The sequence below is a fragment of the Lissotriton vulgaris genome, chromosome 1_1 (assembly GCF_964263255.1).
Source record: "Lissotriton vulgaris chromosome 1_1, aLisVul1.2, whole genome shotgun sequence".
Lineage (NCBI taxonomy): Eukaryota > Metazoa > Chordata > Amphibia > Caudata > Salamandridae > Lissotriton > Lissotriton vulgaris.
Window position 1 is genome coordinate 1,484,915,594 of NC_141685.1, and position 15,036 is coordinate 1,484,930,629.

Consider the following 15,036-nt stretch of genomic DNA (forward strand, 5'->3'; position numbering starts at 1 on the left):
ACCCCACCCAATCTGACTAGGCTCCTCCTAAGCCCCTCCTCTGCTGTCTGACCCCACCCATTCTGCCCAGGCTCCTCCTATACCCCTCCTCTCGGACCCCACCCAATCTGACTAAGCTCCTCCTAAACCCCTCCTCTGCTGTCTGACCCCACCCATTCTGCCCAGGCTCCTCCTATACCCCCTCCTCTCTGACTCCACCCACTCTGCCCAGGCTCCTCCTATTTGACCCCACCCAATCTGACTAGGCTCCTCCTAAGCCCCTCCTCTCTGACTCCACCCATTCTGCCCAGGCTCCTCCCATACCAGTCTGACCCCACCCATTCTGTCCAGGCTCCTCCTATACCCCTCCTATTTGACCCCACCCACTCTGACTTGGCTCCTCCTAAGCCCCTCCTCTGCTGTCTGACCCCACCCATTCTGCCCAGGCTCCTCCTATTTGACCCCACCCAATCTGACTAGGTTCCTCCTAAGCCCCTCCTCTGCTGTCTGACCCCACCCATTCTGCCCAAGCTCTTCCTATACCCCCTCCTCTCTGACCCCACCCATTCTGCCCAGGCTCCTCCTATTTGACCCCACCAAATCTGACTAGGTTCCTCCTAAGCCCCTCCTCTGCTGTCTGGCCCCACCCAACCTTCCCAGGCTCCTCCTATACCCCTTCTCTCTGACCCCACCCAATCTGACTAGGCTCCTCCTAAGCCCCTCCTCTGCTGTCTGACCCCACCCATTCTGCCCAGGCTCCTCCTAAGCCCCTCCTCTCCGACCCCACCCATTCTGCCCAGGCTCCTCCTAAGCCCCTCCTCTGCCGTCTGACCCCACCCATTCTGCCCAGGCTCCTCCTATACCCCTCCTATTTGACCCCAATCTGACTAGGCTCCTCCTAAGCCCCTCCTCTGCTGTCTGACCCCACCCATTCTGAGTAAGCTCCTCCTAAACCCCTCCTCTGCTGTCTGACCCCACCCATTCTGCCCAGGCTCCTCCTATACCCCCTCCTCTCTGACTCCACCCATTCTGCCCAGGCTCCTCCTATTTGACCCCACCCAATCTGACTAGGCTCCTCCTAAGCCCCTCCTCTCTGACTCCACCCATTCTGCCCAGGCTCCTCCCATACCAGTCTGACCCCACCCATTCTGCCCAGGCTCCTCCTATACCCCTCCTATTTGACCCCACCCACTCTGACTTGGCTCCTCCTAAACCCCTCCTCTGCTGTCTGACCCCACCCATTCTGCCCAGGCTCCTCCTATACCCCCCTCCTCTCTGACTCCACCCATTCTGCCCAGGCTCCTCCCATACATGTCTGACCCCACCCATTCTGCCCAGGCTCCTCCTATACCCCTCCTCTATGACCTTACCCATTCTGCCCAGGCTCCTCCTCCTATTTGACCCCACCCAATCTGACTAGGCTCCTCCTAAGCCCCTCCTCTGCTGTCTGACCCCACCCATTCTGCCCAGGCTCCTCCTATACCGCCTCCTCTCTGACTCCACCCATTCTGCCCAGGCTCCTCCTATACCGCCTCCTCTCTGACTCCACCCATTCTGCCCAGGCTCCTCCTATTTGACCCCACCCAATCTGACTAGGCTCCTCCTATACCCCTCCTCTATGACCTTACCCATTCTGCCCAGGCTCCTCCTCCTATTTGACCCCACCCAATCTGACTAGGCTCCTCCTAAGCCCCTCCTCTGCTGTCTGACCCCACCCATTCTGCCCAGGCTCCTCCTATACCCCCCTCCTCTCTGACTCCACCCATTCTGCCCAGGCTCCTCCCATACCTGTCTGACCCCACCCATTCTGCCCAGGCTCCTCCTATACCCCCTCCTCTCTGACTCCACCCATTCTGCCCAGGCTCCTCCTATACCCCTCCTCTATGACCTTACCCATTCTGCCCAGGCTCCTCCTCCTCCTATTTGACCCCACCCAATCTGACTAGGCTCCTCCTAAGCCCCTCCTCTGCTGTCTGACCCCACCCATTCTGCCCAGGCTCCTCCTATACCCCCTCCTCTCTGACTCCACCCATTCTGCCCAGGCTCCTCCTAAGCCCCTCCTCTCTGACCCCACTCATTCTGCCCAGGCTCCTCCTATACCCTTCCTCTCTGACCCCACCCAATCTGACTAGGCTCCTCCTATACCCCTCCGACCTCACCCCCTCTGCTCAGGCTCCTCCTATACCCCCTCCCCTATACCCTTCCTCTCTGACCCCACCCAATCTGACTAGGCTCCTCCTATACCCCCTCCTTTCTGATTCCACCCATTCTGCCCAGGCTCCTCCTATTTGACCCCACCCAATCTGACTTGGCTCCTCCTAAACCCCTCCTCTGCTGTCTGACCCCACCCATTCTGCCCAGGCTCCTCCTATACCCCCTCCTCTCTGACTCCACCCATTCTGCCCAGGCTCCTCCCATACCCGTCTGACCCCACCCATTCTGCCCAGGCTCCTCCTATACCCCCTCCTATTTGACCCCACCCACTCTGACTTGGCTCCTCCTAAACCCCTCTGCTGTCTGACCCCACCCATTCTGCCCAGGCTCCTCCTATACCCCCCCTCCTCTCTGACTCCACCCATTCTGCCCAGGCTCCTCCCATACCCGTATGACCCCACCCATTCTGCCCAGGCTCCTCCTAAGCCCCTCCTCTGCTGTCTGACCCCACCCATTCTGCCCAAGCTCCTCCTATACCCCTCCTCTCTGAACCCACCCAATCTGACTAGGCTCCTCCTAAGCCCCTCCTCTGCTGTCTGACCCCACCCATTCTGCCCAGGCTCCTCCTATTTGACCCCACCCAATCTGACTAGGTTCCTCCTAAGCCCCTCCTCTGCTGTCTGGCCCCACCCATTCTGCCCAGGCTCCTCCTATACCCCCTCCTCTCTGACCCCACCCATTCTGCCCAGGCTCCTCCTAAGCCCCTCCTCTCTGACCCCACCCAATCTGACTAGGCTCCTCCTATACCCCCTCCTCTCTAACCCCACCCATTCTGCCCAGGCTCCTCCTAAGCCCCTCCTCTCTGACCCCACCCATTCTGCCCAGGCTCCTCCTAAGCCCCTCCTCTGCTGTCTGGGCCCAACCATTCTGCCCAGGCTGCTCCTATACCCCTCCTCTCTGACCCCACCCAATCTGACTAGGCTCCTCCTAAGCCCCTCCTCTGCTGTCTGACCCCACCCATTCTGCCCAGGCTCCTCCTAAGCCCCTCCTCTCTGACCCCACCCATTCTGCCCAGGCTCCTCCTAAGCCCCTCCTCTGCTGTCTGACCCCACCCATTCTGCCCAGGCTGCTCCTAAGCCCCTCCTCTCTGACCCCACCCATTCTGACTAGGCTCCTCCTAAGCCCCTCCTCTGCTGTCTGACCCCACCCATTCTGCCCAGGCTCCTCCTATACCCCTCCTCTCTGAACCCACCCAATCTGACTAGGCTCCTCTTAAGCCCCTCCTCTCTGACCCCACCCAATCTGACTAGGCTCCTCCTAAGCCCCTTCCCTGCTGTCTGACCCCACCCATTCTGACTAGGCTCCTCCTAAGCCCCTCCTCTCTGACTCCACCCAATCTGACTAGGCTCCTCCTAAGCCCCTCCTCTGCTGTCTGACCCCACCCATTCTGCCCAGGCTCCTCCTAAGCCCCTCCTCTGCTGTCTGACCCCACCCAACCTGCCCAGGGTCCTCCTCCTACAGACAACACCCATTCTCTTTCTTTCACCTTTCTCTCCACACCTATTTTACTTACCGACCAATCTGCAATCCCTCTTTCGCTAGGCATGATTCCACTCTTACACAACACACAGACACATTTTACTTACCAATTTCCTTACCTGGTGCCGAACCCGGGATTTGAACCCTGGTTGCCTGGATGGAAGGCAGGAACTTACCCACTGGACCACACTGGTTTCCATGTAAGTAGCCTATCAAATTGTCCTTATGTCATGGTCATCCTTTTAATGTGCAATGGAAGCCACAGGGAAGGACACCAAGGCCTGTATGTTGCTTATAGTTACTACTGCAATCATCTAGACCACCAAGGAGCTATAGCTCAAAGGTAAGGATTGTACCTTTGGTGAGGACAGCCCTCACAGGCCAGGGTTCGAATCCTGCCAGTGCTGTAGAAGTATCAAAAGGTGGGAAATTTTCAAACAGTGATTTTCTTTTTTTTTTTTTGCTAAGTGTTTTTCTGGTTTCCATGTAAGTAGCCTATCAAATTGTCCGTATGTCATGGTCATCCATTTAATGTGCAATGGAAGCCACAGGAAAGGACACCAAGGCCTGTATGTTGCTTATAGTTACTACTGCAATCCTCCAGACTACCAAGGAGCTATAGCTCAAAGGTAAGGCTTGTACCTTTGGTGGGGATAGCCCTCACAGGCCAGGGTTCGAATCCTGCCAGTGCTCTAGAAGTATCCCAAGGTGGGAAATTTTCAAACAGTGATTTTTTTTTTTTTTTGTTGCTAAGTGTTTTTCTGGTTTCCATGTAAGTAGCCTATCAAATTGTCCTTATGTCATGGTCATCCATTTAATGTGCAATGGAAGCCACAGGAAAGGACACCAAGGCCTGTATGTTGCTTATAGTTACTACTGCATTCCTCTAGACCACCAAGGAGATAGCTCAAAGGTAAGGCTTGTACCTTTGGGGGGGACAGCCCTCACAGGCCAGGGTTCGAATCCTGCCAGTGCTGTAGAAGTATCCCAAGGTGGGAAATTTTCAAACAGTGTTTTTTTTTTTTGCTAGTGGTTTTTTTGGCAGGTGTCTCCCAACATTTCATATGTTTTCTCTCATGACCTTCTACCAACCGCCCTATTTCTCAAGTAGGTGCTAGGAACAAGGCCTTATCTTCCTTTATCAATGTCGTCATTCTTTGTCCTTTAAGTTTGGTGAATTGCAGAGTGCAATTGTGGTATTGGGGGTTATAACTGAGCACAAGAATGCGAGGATGGTGCTACACTTATTGTAAAATAGGTTGGTTGATGGTGATTTTTCATTTTAGTGTGAGCCACTCGCTCAAATCAGAGGTTTGGTGCCAGTGAGCTTGGATAGAAATAAAGGTCAAGTATGAGCTCTGGCTAATGAAATGATGGGTCGAGTTTGAGGCTAGCTAGAGTCCATTTATTAGGTGCAATAAGAAGTTGGAAAGATTGTTTCCTTTAAGAGACAGACAAGAGCAGAGTCAAGCCTTTGCTCTAGTAGATCTGCATCATGCCTGCTGCAGGATGTGAAGGAGTGGACCTCCACAGCAGTGCGTTGTGCCGGGCTGGGCTGCACTGGGCTGGGCTGGGCCTGCCCTGGCATCTTGGATTTATTCACCCACCTCCTTCCTTTGAAGAACGCTCACGAACGGCCACGAACGTCCTTGTTCTGTATACAGGCGGACAGCAGGCAATTTAGGACCCTGCTAAATGATGGTGATGTCCCCATGTGCTTCCTTCGAGTGGCAAAATCCTTTGTCTAAGGCAGGTGGGCTTTTTTAAAATTTGGTTGAAGACCATATGTTGGAGGCAGTATCACGGCACAAGCCGCCGACCGTCTCAGAAGAAAGTATGCATGGGAGGACATTATTTGCATAGGAGAGCCCTCTTCTCAGTCCCATTCTTAAGCTGCAGTGGCCATGAAGTGTTACTAGTGGGCAGCAGTATGAACAAAAGAGCACACTGAGGCTTTTCTTCTTCTTGCTGACATGATTCTTGGTCATTTTTGTCTTGCAGGGCCTAAGGAGTGAAGGACTACGATGACTGAGGGGATGAGGAATGGCTGGCCTGTATTTGTGGTGAAGGGGGAACATTTGGAAGGTAAACAGCAAGATGAAAGCGTCAAAGCATATATGTTTGCTGAGTGATTGAGTCTGTGTGTCACTTGTCTCTTTGTAGGGACATGTGAGAAAGGAACAGCAGCACCATAGACTTCAGGTGGGAGAGCAAGCAAGGATGAATATTTCCCTCAAATCCAAATACTTACAGCACCTCAAAGATGACAAGTGCGATATGATGTTCTGCAATTGCAAGGATTTGCCATGTGTGGTGCATAAATATGCATGGTTAGTGAGGTTTTTCCCAGAATGTGAGTATCGTTAGGCTGGCAAATGTCAGGCACTCCTTTGGGGGTATGAGGCCAAGAAAAAATTTGGGAAGTTTGCTACAGTCATCTGTAGGATCGAAAGACACTGGGGAATCGTTACAGAGGGAGCCAGGCTGCACAAAACGTGGTAACAGTTGGACAGAAATCTTTAGCAGGACTTTTGACTACCCCCAATGTGGGACCAGGACCGCAGTACCTCTCTGTCTCTGTAACGTATTTTGACCTCTGGGCACCACCATCTCAATGCCCCTCAAATGTTCCCTCCTGGAACCCCAGCTTTGGTAGTGCATCAACCAGGTTTCAATCATTTGAGTGACCACAAACACCCTTGCTATGTGCCTTCCATTTACATTCAGTCAGTAACCCAGCTGCTTCGTTCGCTATTGAATCTCAAGTGACAGTTGGATGCACATTGCAGGGGTATACAGGCATTTACCGTACTGTACAGCCCCTCTCAGTACAGTCAGACTACACTTCTTAAAATCATAAATACATGTTTTGTCCAACAGTAAGGCCGGGCCTTTCCTCTGTAGTTCATAGCCAACGTAAGGAGGAAAAAATAAGCTGAAGAGCATGCCAAAATTCTCTACAGACACTGCCAATCCTCACACTGCCTATTTGCATGCCGAGGTTATTCACTATGACCCACCAAACCAATTGGCAACAGTAGCCTCTCTCTGCCTCATTCGTATGCTCCGATGCCACCTTTAATTAGCAAATGTTAGTGCTCTAGGATTTCATAGCACGATTCGCTATAGCCTCTTTTTTCAACAGAAATGTCCTAAAGGTACCTATACCAATCTGCTGGGTGGGGAGGAGGGGGGCTGCTGCTGTTGGCAGTAAAATTTTGGGGCACCCCACCTGCAAAAATACATTCACATGCTCCTTGTTGTACCTTTCAATACCATAACTGCAGCAGAATCGTATGGTGACCCCTGTTGGTAACAGAAACTGTCAAACAGCTTTTTGCCACCCCCCCTCCCCCGTTGCCCCTAACCATTTGGGGTACACCCCATGAGGGAGGATCAGAGCAATAAAAAATAATGGTAGCCCCCCCAAAAAAGTACCTGGAAGGCATGCCATTCTGTGCACCTCATCGCTCTTCACGTTGCGCCTAAGCACCTTTTAATACTGCTCCCCGACTGCCCCCTCCCAACAGAAATCAGAAAGTATAGGGGGTGCATTAAAAAAGTTTTTGCAGTTCCCCACCATAAGTCAGGATCCTCCTCCATCTATGACCCCTTCCTAGGCCCTCAGACCCCACCCATTCTGCCCAGGCTCCTCCTATTTGACCACACCCAATCTGACTAGGCTCCTCCTTAACCCCTCCTCCGCTCTCTGACCCCACCCAATCTGACTAGGCTCCTCCTATACCCCCTCCTCTCTGACTCCACCCATTCTGCTCAGGCTCCTCCCATACCCCTCTGACCACACCCATTCTGCCCAGGCTCCTCCTATACCCCTCTTATTTGACCCCAATCTGACTAGGCTCCTCCTAAGCCCCTCCTCTGCTGTCTGACCCCACCCATTCTGACTAAGCTCCTCCTAAACCCCTCCTCTGCTGTCTGACCCCACCCATTCTGCCCAGGCTCCTCCTATACCCCCTCCTCTCTGACTCCACCCATTCTGCCCAGGCTCCTCCTATTTGACCCCACCCAATCTGACTAGGCTCCTCCTAAGCCCCTCCTCTGCTGTCTGACCCCACCCATTCTGCCCAGGCTCCTCCTATTTGACCCCACCCAATCTGACTAGGTTCCTCCTAAGCCCCTCCTCTGCTGTCTGACCCCACCCATTCTGCCCAAGCTCTTCCTATACCCCCTCCTCTCTGACCCCACCCATTCTGCCCAGGCTCCTCCTATTTGACCCCACCCAATCTGACTAGGTTCCTCCTAAGCCCCTCCTCTGCTGTCTGGCCCCACCCAACCTTCCCAGGCTCCTCCTATACCCCTTCTCTCTGACCCCACCCAATCTGACTAGGCTCCTCCTAAGCCCCTCCTCTGCTGTCTGACCCCACCCATTCTGCCCAGGCTCCTCCTAAGCCCCTCCTCTCTGACTCCACCCATTCTGCCCAGGCTCCTCCTAAGCCCCTCCTTCGCTGTCTGACCCCACCCATTCTGCCCAGGCTCCTCCTATACCCCCCTCCTCTCTGACTCCACCCATTCTGCCCAGGCTCCTCCCATACCTGTCTGACCCCACCCATTCTGCCCAGGCTCCTCCTATACCCCCTCCTCTCTGACTCCACCCATTCTGCCCAGGCTCCTCCTATACCCCTCCTCTATGACCTTACCCATTCTGCCCAGGCTCCTCCTCCTCCTATTTGACCCCACCCAATCTGACTAGGCTCCTCCTAAGCCCCTCCTCTGCTGTCTGACCCCACCCATTCTGCCCAGGCTCCTCCTATACCCCCTCCTCTCTGACTCCACCCATTCTGCCCAGGCTCCTCCTAAGCCCCTCCTCTCTGACCCCACTCATTCTGCCCAGGCTCCTCCTATACCCTTCCTCTCTGACCCCACCCAATCTGACTAGGCTCCTCCTATACCCCTCCGACCTCACCCCCTCTGCTCAGGCTCCTCCTATACCCCCTCCCCTATACCCTTCCTCTCTGACCCCACCCAATCTGACTAGGCTCCTCCTATACCCCCTCCTTTCTGATTCCACCCATTCTGCCCAGGCTCCTCCTATTTGACCCCACCCAATCTGACTTGGCTCCTCCTAAACCCCTCCTCTGCTGTCTGACCCCACCCATTCTGCCCAGGCTCCTCCTATACCCCCTCCTCTCTGACTCCACCCATTCTGCCCAGGCTCCTCCCATACCCGTCTGACCCCACCCATTCTGCCCAGGCTCCTCCTATACCCCCTCCTATTTGACCCCACCCACTCTGACTTGGCTCCTCCTAAACCCCTCTGCTGTCTGACCCCACCCATTCTGCCCAGGCTCCTCCTATACCCCCCTCCTCTCTGACTCCACCCATTCTGCCCAGGCTCCTCCCATACCCGTATGACCCCACCCATTCTGCCCAGGCTCCTCCTAAGCCCCTCCTCTGCTGTCTGACCCCACCCATTCTGCCCAAGCTCCTCCTATACCCCTCCTCTCTGAACCCACCCAATCTGACTAGGCTCCTCCTAAGCCCCTCCTCTGCTGTCTGACCCCACCCATTCTGCCCAGGCTCCTCCTATTTGACCCCACCCAATCTGACTAGGTTCCTCCTAAGCCCCTCCTCTGCTGTCTGGCCCCACCCATTCTGCCCAGGCTCCTCCTATACCCCCTCCTCTCTGACCCCATCCATTCTGCCCAGGCTCCTCCTAAGCCCCTCCTCTCTGACCCCACCCAATCTGACTAGGCTCCTCCTATACCCCCTGCTCTCTGACCCCACCCATTCTGCCCAGGCTCCTCCTAAGCCCCTCCTCTCTGACCCCACCCATTCTGCCCAGGCTCCTCCTAAGCCCCTCCTCTGCTGTCTGACCCCACCCATTCTGCCCAGGCTGCTCCTAAGCCCCTCCTCTCTGACCCCACCCATTCTGCCCAGGCTCCTCCTAAGCCCCTCCTCTGCTGTCTGACCCCACCCATTCTGCCCAGGCTGCTCCTAAGCCCCTCCTCTCTGACCCCACCCATTCTGCCCAGGCTCCTCCTAAGCCCCTCCTCTGCTGTCTGGGCCCAACCATTCTGCCCAGGCTGCTCCTATACCCCTCCTCTCTGACCCCACCCAATCTGACTAGGCTCCTCCTAAGCCCCTCCTCTGCTGTCTGACCCCACCCATTCTGCCCAGGCTCCTCCTAAGCCCCTCCTCTCTGACCCCACCCATTCTGCCCAGGCTCCTCCTAAGCCCCTCCTCTGCTGTCTGACCCCACCCATTCTGCCCAGGCTGCTCCTAAGCCCCTCCTCTCTGACCCCACCCATTCTGCCCAGGCTCCTCCTAAGCCCCTCCTCTGCTGTCTGGGCCCAACCATTCTGCCCAGGCTGCTCCTATACCCCTCCTCTCTGACCCCACCCAATCTGACTATGCTCCTCCTAAGCCCTTCCTCTGCTGTCTGACCCCACCCATTCTGCCCAGGCTCCTCCTATACCCCTCCTCTCGGACCCCACCCAATCTGACTAAGCTCCTCCTAAACCCCTCCTCTGCTGTCTGACCCCACCCATTCTGCCCAGGCTCCTCCTATACCCCCTCCTCTCTGACTCCACCCACTCTGCCCAGGCTCCTCCTATTTGACCCCACCCAATCTGACTAGGCTCCTCCTAAGCCCCTCCTCTCTGACTCCACCCATTCTGCCCAGGCTCCTCCCATACCAGTCTGACCCCACCCATTCTGTCCAGGCTCCTCCTATACCCCTCCTATTTGACCCCACCCACTCTGACTTGGCTCCTCCTAAGCCCCTCCTCTGCTGTCTGACCCCACCCATTCTGCCCAGGCTCCTCCTATTTGACCCCACCCAATCTGACTAGGTTCCTCCTAAGCCCCTCCTCTGCTGTCTGACCCCACCCATTCTGCCCAAGCTCTTCCTATACCCCCTCCTCTCTGACCCCACCCATTCTGCCCAGGCTCCTCCTATTTGACCCCACCCAATCTGACTAGGTTCCTCCTAAGCCCCTCCTCTGCTGTCTGGCCCCACCCAACCTTCCCAGGCTCCTCCTATACCCCTTCTCTCTGACCCCACCCAATCTGACTAGGCTCCTCCTAAGCCCCTCCTCTGCTGTCTGACCCCACCCATTCTGCCCAGGCTCCTCCTAAGCCCCTCCTCTCCGACCCCACCCATTCTGCCCAGGCTCCTCCTAAGCCCCTCCTCTGCCGTCTGACCCCACCCATTCTGCCCAGGCTCCTCCTATACCCCTACTATTTGACCCCAATCTGACTAGGCTCCTCCTAAGCCCCTCCTCTGCTGTCTGACCCCACCCATTCTGAGTAAGCTCCTCCTAAACCCCTCCTCTGCTGTCTGACCCCACCCATTCTGCCCAGGCTCCTCCTATACCCCCTCCTCTCTGACTCCACCCATTCTGCCCAGGCTCCTCCTATTTGACCCCACCCAATCTGACTAGGCTCCTCCTAAGCCCCTCCTCTCTGACTCCACCCATTCTGCCCAGGCTCCTCCCATACCAGTCTGACCCCACCCATTCTGCCCAGGCTCCTCCTATACCCCTCCTATTTGACCCCACCCACTCTGACTTGGCTCCTCCTAAACCCCTCCTCTGCTGTCTGACCCCACCCATTCTGCCCAGGCTCCTCCTATACCCCCCTCCTCTCTGACTCCACCCATTCTGCCCAGGCTCCTCCCATACATGTCTGACCCCACCCATTCTGCCCAGGCTCCTCCTATACCCCTCCTCTATGACCTTACCCATTCTGCCCAGGCTCCTCCTCCTATTTGACCCCACCCAATCTGACTAGGCTCCTCCTAAGCCCCTCCTCTGCTGTCTGACCCCACCCATTCTGCCCAGGCTCCTCCTATACCGCCTCCTCTCTGACTCCACCCATTCTGCCCAGGCTCCTCCTATTTGACCCCACCCAATCTGACTAGGCTCCTCCTAAGCCCCTCCTCTCTGACTCCACCCATTCTGCCCAGGCTCCTCCTAAGCCCCTCCTCTGCTGTCTGACCCCACCCATTCTGCCCAGGCTCCTCCTATACCCCCCTCCTCTCTGACTCCACCCATTCTGCCCAGGCTCCTCCCATACCTGTCTGACCCCACCCATTCTGCCCAGGCTCCTCCTATACCCCCTCCTCTCTGACTCCACCCATTCTGCCCAGGCTCCTCCTATACCCCTCCTCTATGACCTTACCCATTCTGCCCAGGCTCCTCCTCCTCCTATTTGACCCCACCCAATCTGACTAGGCTCCTCCTAAGCCCCTCCTCTGCTGTCTGACCCCACCCATTCTGCCCAGGCTCCTCCTATACCCCCTCCTCTCTGACTCCACCCATTCTGCCCAGGCTCCTCCTAAGCCCCTCCTCTCTGACCCCACTCATTCTGCCCAGGCTCCTCCTATACCCTTCCTCTCTGACCCCACCCAATCTGACTAGGCTCCTCCTATACCCCTCCGACCTCACCCCCTCTGCTCAGGCTCCTCCTATACCCCCTCCCCTATACCCTTCCTCTCTGACCCCACCCAATCTGACTAGGCTCCTCCTATACCCCCTCCTTTCTGATTCCACCCATTCTGCCCAGGCTCCTCCTATTTGACCCCACCCAATCTGACTTGGCTCCTCCTAAACCCCTCCTCTGCTGTCTGACCCCACCCATTCTGCCCAGGCTCCTCCTATACCCCCTCCTCTCTGACTCCACCCATTCTGCCCAGGCTCCTCCCATACCCGTCTGACCCCACCCATTCTGCCCAGGCTCCTCCTATACCCCCTATTTGACCCCACCCACTCTGACTTGGCTCCTCCTAAACCCCTCTGCTGTCTGACCCCACCCATTCTGCCCAGGCTCCTCCTATACCCCCCTCCTCTCTGACTCCACCCATTCTGCCCAGGCTCCTCCCATACCCGTATGACCCCACCCATTCTGCCCAGGCTCCTCCTAAGCCCCTCCTCTGCTGTCTGACCCCACCCATTCTGCCCAAGCTCCTCCTATACCCCTCCTCTCTGAACCCACCCAATCTGACTAGGCTCCTCCTAAGCCCCTCCTCTGCTGTCTGACCCCACCCATTCTGCCCAGGCTCCTCCTATTTGACCCCACCCAATCTGACTAGGTTCCTCCTAAGCCCCTCCTCTGCTGTCTGGCCCCACCCATTCTGCCCAGGCTCCTCCTATACCCCCTCCTCTCTGACCCCACCCATTCTGCCCAGGCTCCTCCTAAGCCCCTCCTCTCTGACCCCACCCAATCTGACTAGGCTCCTCCTATACCCCCTCCTCTCTAACCCCACCCATTCTGCCCAGGCTCCTCCTAAGCCCCTCCTCTCTGACCCCACCCATTCTGCCCAGGCTCCTCCTAAGCCCCTCCTCTGCTGTCTGACCCCACCCATTCTGCCCAGGCTGCTCCTAAGCCCCTCCTCTCTGACCCCACCCATTCTGCCCAGGCTCCTCCTAAGCCCCTCCTCTGCTGTCTGGGCCCAACCATTCTGCCCAGGCTGCTCCTATACCCCTCCTCTCTGACCCCACCCAATCTGACTAGGCTCCTCCTAAGCCCCTCCTCTGCTGTCTGACCCCACCCATTCTGCCCAGGCTCCTCCTAAGCCCCTCCTCTCTGACCCCACCCATTCTGCCCAGGCTCCTCCTAAGCCCCTCCTCTGCTGTCTGACCCCACCCATTCTGCCCAGGCTGCTCCTAAGCCCCTCCTCTCTGACCCCACCCATTCTGCCCAGGCTCCTCCTAAGCCCCTCCTCTGCTGTCTGGGCCCAACCATTCTGCCCAGGCTGCTCCTATACCCCTCCTCTCTGACCCCACCCAATCTGACTAGGCTCCTCCTAAGCCCCTCCTCTGCTGTCTGACCCCACCCATTCTGCCCAGGCTCCTCCTATACCCCTCCTCTCTGACCCCACCCAATCTGACTAAGCTCCTCCTAAACCCCTCCTCTGCTGTCTGACCCCACCCATTCCTGCATTTCACCAGAACTCCCGAGGCGACTCCGGGAGCAACGCTGCTTTTAAAATTACTTGGACACTTGTCTACTTGTTCTTAGCCCGCCTACCTGCTTCGTTGTTTGGCGCTACGGAGCCAGCGCTTCTGCTCTTCCTGGCTGCTCCTGTCCTGCTCACTGACCCAGACCGCCACCGCTGATCGCCCCCTCCCTGCTGACTCTTGGAGTGGGACGGGCGGCTCCACCATCTTGGGCGGGTCTGGGCTCGGCGCTGCAGTTCTTTGGCCCCTCCCCCCTCGTCAAGTACTTTAGGCGGTCAGCTGTTAGCGCGCCTATCCTGCACTTCACCAGAACTCCCGAGGCGACTCCGGGAGCAACGCTGCTTTTAAAATTACTTGGACACTTGTCTACTTGTTCTTAGCCCGCCTACCTGCTTCGTTGTTTGGCGCTACGGAGCCAGCGCTTCTGCTCTTCCTGGCTGCTCCTGTCCTGCTCGCTGACCCAGACCGCCACCGCTGATCGCCCCCTCCCTGCTGACTCTTGGAGTGGGACGGGCGGCTCCACCATCTTGGGCGGGTCTGGGCTCGGCGCTGCAGTTCTTTGGCCCCTCCCCCCTCGTCAAGTACTTTAGGCGGTCAGCTGTTAGCGCGCCTATCCTGCACTTCACCAGAACTCCCGAGGCGACTCCGGGAGCAACGCTGCTTTTAAAATTACTTGGACACTTGTCTACTTGTTCTTAGCCCGCCTACCTGCTTCGTTGTTTGGCGCTACGGAGCCAGCGCTTCTGCTCTTCCTGGCTGCTCCTGTCCTGCTCGCTGACCCAGACCGCCACCGCTGATCGCCCCCTCCCTGCTGACTCTTGGAGTGGGACGGGCGGCTCCACCATCTTGGGCGGGTCTGGGCTCGGCGCTGCAGTTCTTTGGCCCCTCCCCCCTTGCCACACCCCCGGACTCTTTCCCCCATGTGTCGCTACTTAATGGTTACCCAGTCCCGGCCGCGCAGCGGACGCGCGCAGCGGGCGCGACGAAGGCGCGCCGAAGTTGCGCCTAAGTTAAGCCCGTCTGCGCCCGTCCGCGACAGGCCGGGACCAGGGGCCACACCCCCTGCCCTTTTTGTAGCTTATACCTCCGCACAACTCCTAGCTTTCAATGCTGTTTCCCCACTTTCACCTTCACTCTTGCACACCCTTGACACACTTGGTATTCTCGTCTCTCCTCCCCCTCACTTGACTCCACTTCTTTCTAGCCCCACTAGCACTACCCCCCTAGCTGCTGACCCCCCCTCTGCCTCCTATTCCTCCTCCCTCTCTGCCTCTGCCGCTGCTTCTGCCATATTGCTTAACACCCGCTCAGCGGCCAAACATCAGACGGCTCTCTTTAATCTTCTTACCTCCGACTCCCCAGATTTCCTTTTTTTGACCGAAACCTGGTTCACCGCTGACTCCCTTCCCGACCTCTTAGCCATTCTTCCTGACACCTATTATGC